This window comes from Lepidochelys olivacea (assembly GCF_965140295.1).
Source record: "Lepidochelys olivacea isolate rLepOli2 genome assembly, chromosome: 3".
Classification (NCBI taxonomy): domain Eukaryota; kingdom Metazoa; phylum Chordata; order Testudines; family Cheloniidae; genus Lepidochelys; species Lepidochelys olivacea.
Genome location: NC_140413.1, coordinates 172,990,654 through 173,002,119, shown reverse-complemented (window position 1 = coordinate 173,002,119; position 11,466 = coordinate 172,990,654). Strand labels below are relative to the sequence as shown.

Sequence of the window (11,466 nt, the reverse complement as noted above, 5' to 3'; positions counted from 1 at the left end):
CTGCTTTTCTTTATTCAAGTGATACTTGAAAAGTTTACCAATAGGCTTGAAATATTGCCAGTGGGCTATTTGTGATGAAGAAAAAAAGCATTTCCCCTCAAAATTCATTTGAATACCCCCCCCCCACAGTTTAATTCCAGAATTTTTCATTTTTTGTTATTTCTTGGTAGCTATGAGCCAAAATTATTTCCTTTTCAACATATATGTATCTTCATCCCATTCACACAGTGTTTTGTTGCTTATTTGTGCTCTCTTGCTGGTACTAATCTTTTATTCCTGGAAAATAAAGAGTATTGAAGATACAAACAACACACCAACCCTCTATGGGCTTGGAAAACAGAAACGAGAAAAAAAAGGCACAGTAGGTCATATTTTGGGCACACCGACCTTGGTAGTGTCTCTTGACATTTCTTTCCACTTTAAGTATTCCAGTATTTGGTATGGGGCGGTGGGGGATGGAGAGTAGAGAGGAAATATTTTGAGGTGAATTCAGGGACATCCTTGAACATCACGGCAGAAAAGGGACATATTCATTCTCTATGCTTAGTGTTATAATAGCTGGCAGCCAGGGATGCTAGGTGACTCTTAACTGTGGTAGACAGGCCAGTGAGAATTGTGTCCATAGTGCCCTTAAGGAATTCCTTAAGAAAGGAAAAAAATGGATTTTGATTTTTTTCCTACCTGCTTGCTGCCAGAAAAGGTATGTAGGCCTTGGCTGATGGCCTACAGAGCTGAGAGAGAGCACATTAGAAAGGTCATTCCAAATGCAATGTTTACGTTTTATCTTCATATATTTTGTTCCTCTTCCTGTGCATCCAATAGCTCTGGTGTGTAACTGGTGTGTTTATAGATACTGTATTATAATATAATGGACTTTCATATATTTTTTGTCTCTTAAAGTGAGATGCTAGTCATCTTTCAATTATAATATTCTGTGTACCCGAAATATACACAATTCTGGTGATATTCAATGACGGCTGTGACTTACTCATTCGCAGCAAACAACAGCAAAGAGAACAACTCTGTACCACAAGCTTCTGAAATGAACTTGGCTGGTGAGCAGGGAATGCACACACAGATCATATTCATTTCCTTACGTTTACTGATACCGTCAGGCTAGTCCTCATGAGATTAGTTGCTAACAGCCCCCAGTTCAACTGTGAGCTTATTGGATGAGTTCTGAATTTTCCAGTCCTCTTGCTTACTGAACCGGTTCATTAAAACACAAATGAACTTTTTACATTAGGACTTTGGCTCCTTTTGGACACTGTTTACATTTAGCCTTTATCTTATAACACTCAAATAGTTTGTTCAGTTGAACTCTGCTCTTGAACTAGGCAGGGCAGCCAAGTGTCCCTCATCTCAAGGAAGAGTTATTTATTTCAAGGCAGTCTCTCTCTCTCTGACATGCTGTTAAATGTATTCAATAGGAGATGGCAGAACCAGGAGAAATTTGGGCTTTGGAGAACATTAGAAGTATAGAAAAAAGTTGAACAGGTTTCTTGAAACTTCTGGAAAAAATATTTTCCAACAGAATCACCTCAAATGGGCCATAAATATTTGTTGATTCCATTGTGCTCATATCAGTATTATAAAGCGAATGCTTTTAAAATAGGGCCGGATCCAAACCCCACTGAAGTCAATGAAAAGACTGTCGTGTTGAGTAGGACCTGAATTATCCCCCTTAAGGATAATAGTAACTCCCATTTAGTCCAAGTGACTTCTGTGGGACTGACTCATATGCTGCACAGCATAAGGAGGGAGGCCAAATTAGGCGGAGGTTTCTTCCTAGTAAAAGACCACTACCATAAACCATTGGTCAGCCAATAGAAAACAAGCCATGCAGAGCACAGCTACCAGCTGTTCTTTGGGACAGACTAAAGAACAGCTAAATGAGTTGGTCAAGGCAGTAGGAGAAATAGGCTCAGATTTTTAAAGATGTTTAGGTATTTCTTTGCTCAGTGTTGCAAGGATTAAGGTCTAGATTCACAAAGGTACTTAGGTGCTTAAGCCCCAGATTTAGGCACCTAAGTGTGGGTTGAGGCACCTAAGTCCCAGTTTTAGACTCCATAGCTACTCACAAAACTCTCACTGAATCCTATAGGCACCTAAACTCACTCAGCTTCTAAATTTTTTCAGTTAAAAGTTCCCTCAGCATCTAATTTGTGCCTCTGGGCATACACACTGCTGCCTCACTCTAAGCATCTGGGTGCATATCTCCTGGCTAAGTAGAGTGACCAGATGTCCTGATATTATTGGGACCATCCTGATATTAGGAACTTTCCCTTATATATGCAACTATCCTCCTCCGCCCTATCCCGGGGGGGAAAAAAAAGGGGTCCCGATTTTTCATACTTGCTATCTGGTCATCCTATAGCTAAGCTCCAGAGTGATTGCAACCATAATCCTAACTTGCATGTGCAGTCTGATCCATCAGGTGTGCTTAGAGCATTCCTATTGGACCACTCCCCACCCCAGGCTAGTTCACACAAAACAGATAGTCATTGGGTATGGGAGAGCAGGAGGACCATCTCCCTCAGAACTTTTAGCCCAGTGGTTAGGGTACTTACCTGGGATTTGAGAGATCCTGGGTTCAAGTGCCCCCTTCACCCGATGAGAGGAAGGGATTTGAACAGGTCTCTGCCATCTCTCAGATGAGTATGAGTCTGGAATATTCTGATGTGGGGCTCCCTCACTCTCTCCCATTGAAACTGTTCCACTGTGGAAAAATAGTCATTGGAGCAGAGGGACTGGCCCTGCGTCTCCCACCTCCCAGGCAGGTGCTCTAACCACAGGATATAGAGTCATTCTCGTGCTTGTGCACACTTGCTCTCTCTGGCCCACTGTCTCCTTAGTTTTAACTAATAACTCTTTTTATTTGTATCTTGATGTAGCTAGTTCAGGTCAAATCTATACCCAAACCTGGGATTTATCTCAGCTAGCTACGCTGAGATAATGACTGTCTGTGCCATGTCTCCACTAGGGTTTTGGAGTGAGATCTATCTTGAGTTAGCTATCGCTACATAAAAAACAAGCCTTTTTTCCCCAGTAAAGACATAGGCTTAGTTTCTCCTGGGAAGTGGGGTGATAAGAGCCCTGCTGGTGCAACTTTCTAATGGGATGTGCTGAATCCCTGAACTTCCCCAGATCCCTGGCCACGTACTCCTCATAGCCAGTATTGCTTATGTTTCAGGCATTGCTGGCCATCTGTGGGATAACCATCCAACTTGCAGCCCTACCTCACTACCAGGCAGATTTTCTATGCCTCAGTATCCCATCTGTAAAACGGGGATAATACATTTCACTACATGACAGGGGTATTGTGAGGATAAATACATTAGGATTGTGACACGCTCAGATATTATGGTAAGGGGCATTACTGGCAACTTGTGGGGTGACTCTCCAACTTGCAGCCCTACCTTACCACCAGGCAGACTTTTCCACCACCTAAGGTCCCATGAAAGCTGAATTAAACCAGGGGTGAATGTAACTCTTAGTCTAGAAGTGACATAGTGAGATAGAAGCAGATATTAAACCGATTAAGTAGATAAGATACTAAATGTGATGGTTTCTTTCCGTTGCTCTGTATATGCTTTACACTGCCATCAATTTTGGTCTGCTTGTATTCATGAAACCTCTGAGTTTTGGTTCAAACAGTCCCCGTAATTCAAAGTGAAACTGTCAAATTCTCCCCATTTCACTTGGTTTTGACCTGAAACTGCACATTTCCCATGGCACTTTCGACTGTAAAGTATAACTCTGGTTTGTTTGAGGCAGGGCTCAGGTTGACTCAATAGTTTTGCAAATATTTGCAAACTTTTCCCCAGAGCTGAGTTTCAAGTTTGCAATGAAACCTGAACCCAGGCAAGTTCTGTGTGGTTTTGGGTTTCATTGCAAACATTTAGGCAATGTAATAAAGCTAAGCCTTTTCCCCCTTACCCCTAGAATGATCTAATAATCATTTTTCTCAATTCTCCCCATTTTGGTGCCCCAGCAACATTCAATATTATTTTGTATTTTAAAATCTGGTTATATAGTGCCCATCAGATAAAACATTTGCTGCCACTTTTCAACCCATTACTATTCATTCTTGGCAATTGAACTTTAACCAGTATCACACTTACTAAGATTTTAGTCAACAGAGCAAAAAATCTTCGCTGTTTTTCTCTTGGCATAGACAGAGAAACCCAAATGTAATTATTTTTTGTTTGCAAGTATGCGTCATGTTAAACTGAGGCCCAGTTGATTAGATGTGGATGTATAATCACCTTCTCTCTCTGCCAGATTTCATATTTGTGTCCAAGTGGCTGTTGTCCATTATTTCTGCAGATTGGCATAAGACTTAATTACGCGGAGACTTTCCTCCCCCTTTCAGGAGACTGGGATCTTTAGGCTGTGCATTTCAAGCCACCAAAGTCTCTTCCAAGTGCAGGAACCAGTCCAGGTCTAAACAATGCTAATCAAACTTCAGTCTCCGAAATGCAATGGTTTTTATCAATTATCCCCTTTTGCAAGTTACTCAGAAGCGTAATATGCAAGGAGGTTACTAAAATTTTTGGTTTGTGAGGGAAAGCTCTCACTCTTCATTTCAATTCTTTTGTGTACCATTTAAGTAAAACAGGCCATTAATGTGCATAAATAATTGGGAGGAAAACCTATGCATACAAATACAAACACAGAGCATTTGTACTCCAACCCATGAATTGATGTACTTGGCTTTCATACCCTTGCAGGCAAATCAAGAACTCTTGGTTGATACTAGTTTAGAGCTTCAGATGACATGTTTTGAGTGGGAGACAGTATAAATTTACTACTAAACTGTAATTTTTCTGAGGAAAGCACAAGGGCTTGGTTTACTAGCAATTACCTAAAACAGCAGTTTAAGTAAACAGAATCTGACATGTTCTGTATTTCTGCCTGAATTGTTTTACCATCTTGTTATTAACAAAGGGATTATAGGAACACAGGGTTGCCATACCAGATGTGATTATTCATTGGTCTGTCTAGTCTGAGATCCTGCCTCCAGCTGTGGTGCCCAATACCTGATGTGACACAGAGAGGGCTCTGCAAAGCACATTAATGACCGCACAATGCTATGCAGTGGGTGGGAATAATTTTGAAGCTTTCGAAGGCAGCCTGTTTATGCCCAGAAGCATGCGACTTAGAGACTTATATACTGTATAGTTACCTCCGAGTGGTGGTAATGGTCATAAAATGATCCGACCCTTTTTAAAACCCAGCCACAGTATTTGTCTCGATGGCCTCCTCGGGCAATGAAGTGCACAGGCTGAATGCCCATATATGCTTGGCAAAGAATTATTTGCACAGACATACTCCTGTTCTTTGCCATCATTTTATAGCGCTTCACAGAAGACCTGAAAAAAATAATCATCCGAACCCCAAACATTTTACAGGAGAGCCCTGTGTGGCACTATTTTTTTTAATCCCACCCCTGTCCCGCCTTGCAATACCCAGTCCCACCTCTTCCCGCATTGTTTCGGGCACTCTCATCCCGTTCCCACCCACAAAAGCCTTTGATCCCACACATCCTGCAAGAGAGACTGATTCCCCCATGCTACTTAAAAACCCAAAAACAAACCAAAAAAGGGGTCAGTTTGTGTATATATATATATATATATATAGACACACACACACACACACGGAATTCAGACACAATTTTTACCACCAATAGAATTTAACAAATCTTGTTTAAACCATGTAAAAATACTCCTGTTATAACAGACATAAAAACTTTCTTATTCTTCACTTAAATTTAACTATTAAACCTTTATTTAATAAAAAGAAAAAGAAAACTTTCTTTACATTGCTGAAATTCTATTTACGACAAACTTACAAGAGATTTAATGTTTTCCCTCAAGTTACCGCAGGCAGGGTTTGTTTTGCCCACTCAATCCTGCCTGCAGTAAAGTACATTTTACCCACTCCTGCTATTATGGCAGCAGGTCCTGTGGGACCTGCAGGATCCTAGTCCTGCTGCAGGGCTCTAATTTACAGTTCGCATGTTAGACGTGACACAGTAAGTGGAGCACAAACAGCAGGGAATGAGGAAGAACAAAAACTACAGAATATGATTCCATAGTTTGTAGGAATTTTGGAATTGCCACACCAGGTCAGACCAGTGGTCCATCAACTTCAGTATCTTGTCACCAATTTGGCCAGTACCAGCTGCTTCAGAGGAAGGTGCAAGAACTCTGCAGTAAATAAATATGGGATCACCTGCCCCTAGGCAAAGTTTCTTCCTAACCCCCAACAATTAATGTTTGAATTATGCCCTGAAGCATCAAATTTACCTTGAGAGAGAGTGACCACTGCAGAGGAAATGGCCAACCTATACCCTACAGAAAGCAGATATCTATGTATATCTTCAAGGCAATCCAATTGTTGTAAAACATATACTCCCAAGTATCAGCACTTATTACCTTAAAGGAAGGAAAAGATCATTGCTTCTTATTGTTGCACTTCTGTTTTAATGAAGAACCTGAAGATTTTACAGTGCTAGGTTGAAGATCTTGTTTCACAATAGCTACTACGTTTTTCTGCCTTCATTTATATTTGCTTTGAAATCCTAGATGAGTCAACAGACTTGTAATTTTGAAAATTTTATGCAACTCCACATTTGCAGTACACAGCCCGAGTTGCAGTGCCGGCTTCTCAAAGGAGTTGCACAATCTTTAAACTAAAATCTCCCAGTCTGTCTGCAGTGTAGTTCTGCAAGTTCTTTCTCTAGCTGACTGCCTATTTGGAGTAGCTTGAATTCAAAATAGTTCACTTAACACCCTGAACTCCAGTGCCAAGGTGTTTCTCAGGTCCCACCTGCCACTATTTTTATAAGGATTAGAGATGAGTAGGTTCTAACATTTATAGGACTGATATAATCAACCTGCTTATTGCAAATTAACATTGCCATCTCAAATGAGTGTGAGCTAATCCCGTCGTTTATTTTCCATGAATCTCAGGTGCTACAAGCACTGACTGCTATGTTCATTAGTCAACAGAATGGTTTCTTTCACTTTTCCTCCATGTGTATTTCCGATACAGCTTTGCTGTTTAAGTCAGAACTTCTCCTGATTAAAAATAGTAAACAAAAACAAAGACAGTGTAGAAAACATCTGAAAAGGTGAATGCCAGCTGCAGTCATGTCAGCAGCCTGGTTTATATTTAGTGGGGAAGCGTGCTGAAGGGGAGGTGAAGAGTTCAAACTCAGATTCAACGTGGGTGCTTGGATCTAAATGTGAACTGCTGGTAAAGGTTGAATTGGCCTTTACAGATAACATGTGCAATGCTTTTCCAACTCCATGTGCCAATTTTCCAGTTTGCAGCTTATTATTCTCTTTGGAAGAGTGATCTGGAAATAGGGGGACATTTGAGCACCCAAACTTTTGACCGTGTTGGGCATTCAGCTGTCTCCTCTATTGCCTGTCACACCACCCTGCACAAAGTTCTAATAGCTTTTTATGCCAGGTCTTCTGACTCCCAGTCCAGTGTCCTATCCACTGGACCTCAATCTTAAGAAGTTAGATATTTCTATGTGAATGACTGTATTTCCCAAAGGAAAGATGGGACCTCCTGGGGGGCTAGCCTGAGCTGCTTGCCTGAGCACTGCCCTGCGCCCTCCCTGCGCGGGACTGGCATCACTGCTCACCCAAGCACTGCCTGGCCTCCCTCCCCCATAAGCCTGGGGCTGGTGGTCACTGCTCACTCAAGCCCTGCTTGCAGCCCACCGAAGCCCTGCCGCCCCCGCTGCGCAGGACTGCCGTCGCCATTCCCCCTCCCCCTCCCACATTCCGCTGCTCCCCACTTTTTTTTTTACAAATGTAGGCATTTGTTCCATTTGCTCTTGCTGACTGATCAAGCTGGCAAGAGAAAACGGGACAAGTGCCTCCTTGTTCCAAAAAAAAGTCGGGATGGCTGGGACAGGGCTTAAAAAAAAGGACTGTCCCAGCCAAAATGGGATGCATGGTCACCCTATTTATATGCCCACTACGATATCTGAATGTCTCACCTCCCAAGTATCTATGGATTTATTCCCACTGCACCCATACGAGACATGGAAATATTATCATCTGTAATTTGCAGATGGGGCCTGGAGTGCTGGGAACTGAACTCACATCTATTGAGTCCCAGTAGAAACTCCACAACAAGACCATCCTTTGTGCCCTAAACCCCCACTCTGAACTGGAAAGCTTACAAGAATACACTTTGTTTGGAGATTTCTTCTCCCTTACTTCTGACTGGGTCAGAAAAACAGGCTACTTTAGAGTATTGAAGTGCTTCTGCTTTTCAAATGTTAAGAACAAAAAATAAGTACCCAAATACATTCAAACTTCAACATTTTCTTGAAAGTCTGCTTCAATTTTTATTTTAGCTTCTTGCTTTGGAGATAAGTGCATGTAAGGGTATGTTCCCTTCTCATTGTTGATAGCACCAAAAACCAATTTCTTTTGAGTTAAGGTTCCAATTAGTAATCAGCTGGGACATGGAACTTAAATGCTAGTTTTGTAGTGCTCTGAATTCAGAAAGAGGGCAAGAGCAGCTTATCTTCACTGCTATTGTCCCTGCAACTAGTTCAGCCACCAGGAATTACTGTTGACAACCATTCCTAAAATGATGACAGTTCCAGACGTCTAAGGAATGAACCTCTCGCAGGGTACTGAGCTCTTTCAGGATGGCCTGGAAGCACAATGTCTATCTTCGCTTTTACCATTCTAAACACTTTTGCAGGGTCTAGCCTCATGCTTTGGCAGCTGGGAGGGGCTAGCCTCATAAAGCTAACTATCTTGATCACAAAAAGAAAAGGAGGACTTGTGGCACCTTAGAGACTAACAAATTTATTTGAGCATAAGCTTTTGTGAGCTACAGCTCACTTCATCGGATGCATTCAGTGGAAAATACAGTGGGGAGATTTATATACATAGAGAACATGAAACAAAGTGTGTTACCACACACGCTGTAAGGAGAGTGATCACTTAAGGTGAGCTATTACCAGCAGGAGAGCAGGGCGGGGAGGGGGAAACCTTTTGTAGTGATAATCAAGGTGGGCCATTTCCAGCAGTTGACAAGAACCTCTGAGGAACAGTGGGGGATGTGGGGGGAATAAACAAGGGGAAATAGTTTTACTTTGTGTAATGACCCATCCACTCCCAGTCTCTATTCAAGCCTAAGTTAACTGTATCCAGTTTGCAAATTCATTCCAATTTAGCAGTCTCTCGTTGGAGTCTGTTTTTGAAGTTTTTTTCTTGAAGAATTACAACTTTTAGGTCTGTAATCGAGTGACCAAAGAGATTGAAGTGTTCTCCAATTGGTTTTTGAATGTTATCATTCTTGACGTCTGATTTGTGTCCATGTATTCTTTTACGTAGAGACTGTCCAGTTTGACCAATGTGCATGGCAAAAGGGCATTGCTGGCACATGATGGCATATATCACATTGGTAGATGTGCAGGTGAATGAGCCTCTGATAGTGTGGCTGATGTGAATAGGCCCTATGATGGTGTCCCCTGAATAGATATGTGGACATAGTTGGCAACGGGCTTTGTTGCAAGGATAGGTTCCTGGGTTAGTGGTTCTGTTGTGTGGTGTGTGGTTGCTGGTGAGTATTTGTTTCAGGTTGGGGGGCTGTCTTTAAGCAAGGACTGGCCTGTCTCCCAAGATCTGTGAGAGTGATGGGTCGTCCTTCAGGATAGGTTGTAGATCCTTGATGATGTGTTGGAGAGGTTTTAGTTGGGGGCTGAAGGTGATGGCTAGTGGCGTTCTGTTATTTTCTTTGTTGGGCCTGTCCTGTAGTAGGTGACTTCTGGGTACTCTTCTGGCTCTGTCAATCTGTTTCTTCACTTCAGCAGGTGGGTATTGCATCCGATGAAGTGAGCTGTAGCTCACGAAAGCTTATGCTCAAATAAATTGCTTAGTCTCTAAGGTGCCACAGGTACTCCTTTTCTTTTTGCGAATACAGACTAACACGGCTGCTACTCTGAAACCTCTCTTGATCACATTGCTATAGTTTGCTGGCAAAGATTTAACAGCATCAGTAGCTTTTAAACAAGGCTGTCTGCAAAGAGAGCGGCTCTGTGGTATGGTAGAGATGTAATTTCCAGCTATGAGAAATATCCCTTCCTGATATTTTTTTTATTTTTGGTATGAAGGCCTCCTACAGCGAAGGGGTTAAGAATGCACAAGGGTGAGTCTTGTGGCTGAATTTATCTTGGTAACAAGAGATGTTCATGGATGTGGAACACTCATACTACTGTCGTTATTCTTGTACTGGCTTCCCCTCCAAGTCCTGACATGCTTGCTTACATACATGCTTCTTGGGTTTCATTGGGGGAAAAGTTTGGGGGGATCTGGTGACAAACAGGCCTTGATCTCTTGGATGCGGTGCAGGGCAAAGTTGTTTATACTTCCCTTTTCCTTTTGCCATGATGGAATAATTGAAGGCATATTTCTTTCCCCTGTACTTTGCTGTATATGTGTGCATTAATTAGCATTGAAAACCATTTAAGGTTCCCTTTTAAACAAAGCAAAAAAACAGAAAAGCAAACAAACATGATGATCCAATTTTTACTTTTCTGATCTGATATATTCAAGAAACTAGAGAGACCAAGGCAAAATCCTGCTTGTGCTTATGAAAGTTGGATAGATTATGGCATTTAGCCACATTAGGGGAGGTGCTGTGGAGTTGCATCATCCTAGGAGCTTGGTGGGGGAGTGTGCCTCTTCCTCAAAACTCCCCAATTCCTGCTGGAAGTTTGCAGGCTGCACCATCTTTGAGGCAATGTGCAGTCATGGGGAGCATGAAGAGAGCAGTACCTAATCTCTCTCAAGTACAGGGACTATAATTGTTCCTGGCTGTTATAGGGATGGGCCCAAATTAAATCCTGAATCAGAACACTCTACAGATTTGGGAGGTTTGGAATCTGAAGTCTGATCCAGAGCCAAATTGTATAGCTGGGTATATAATGGGCTAACCCTGTTCCAAACACCTCTGAGCTGAAAGGTGTTCAAAATGTTGATTCAAATGTTGTGGCGTGGGTTGGCCCCATTTTTCTGTAATGCACATTCATTTTGCATGGCGCTCTGTCTCTCTCTACTGGCTGGGCCACATGCAGAGATTGATGAGCCTGCTACAGTGTTGGCTAAGAGAACTGGGTCTATTAGCTCAGACACAAGAGGCTCATGCATTTAGATACAAAGGAGCTGGGTTCAGCCCACCCACGAATGTCATGTTACATTTGCTTACTGGACAGGTGTGTTCAAATGCATACTAATTAACATCAAGGGGCACACCTATTATAAAACACATTGCAGTATTATATTTGCCCCAAGTAATGTCCAGCTACTTATCCATCCTGGGTCCTGGAGCTCATGAAGAATCCGTGTTAGAACAATCTAGGTTTCAGCTATTATAATGAGAGATAAAATGTGAATTCATTTACAAATGAATGAGTAGTGA

The 11,466-nt window shown here is 42.1% G+C and overlaps 1 long non-coding RNA gene across 2 annotated transcripts in view; it reads right to left on the bottom strand.

Annotated features, from left to right (window-relative positions):
* LOC311518691 overlaps window positions 1–6,531 on the bottom strand; it is a 29,519-nt gene extending 22,988 nt beyond the window's left edge. The window contains exons 1-2 of one of the 2 annotated variants that reach the window (XR_014711079.1): window positions 5,189–5,252; window positions 2,571–2,719 (exon numbers count right to left, since the gene is read on the bottom strand). This is a non-coding gene — a long non-coding RNA (uncharacterized lncRNA). Of the gene's footprint in view, window positions 1–2,570; window positions 2,720–5,188; window positions 5,253–6,440 lie in introns of those variants that run through there. The other variant, XR_014711078.1, reaches the window with a different exon arrangement.
* Between the last annotated feature and the right edge of the window lie 4,935 nt (window positions 6,532–11,466).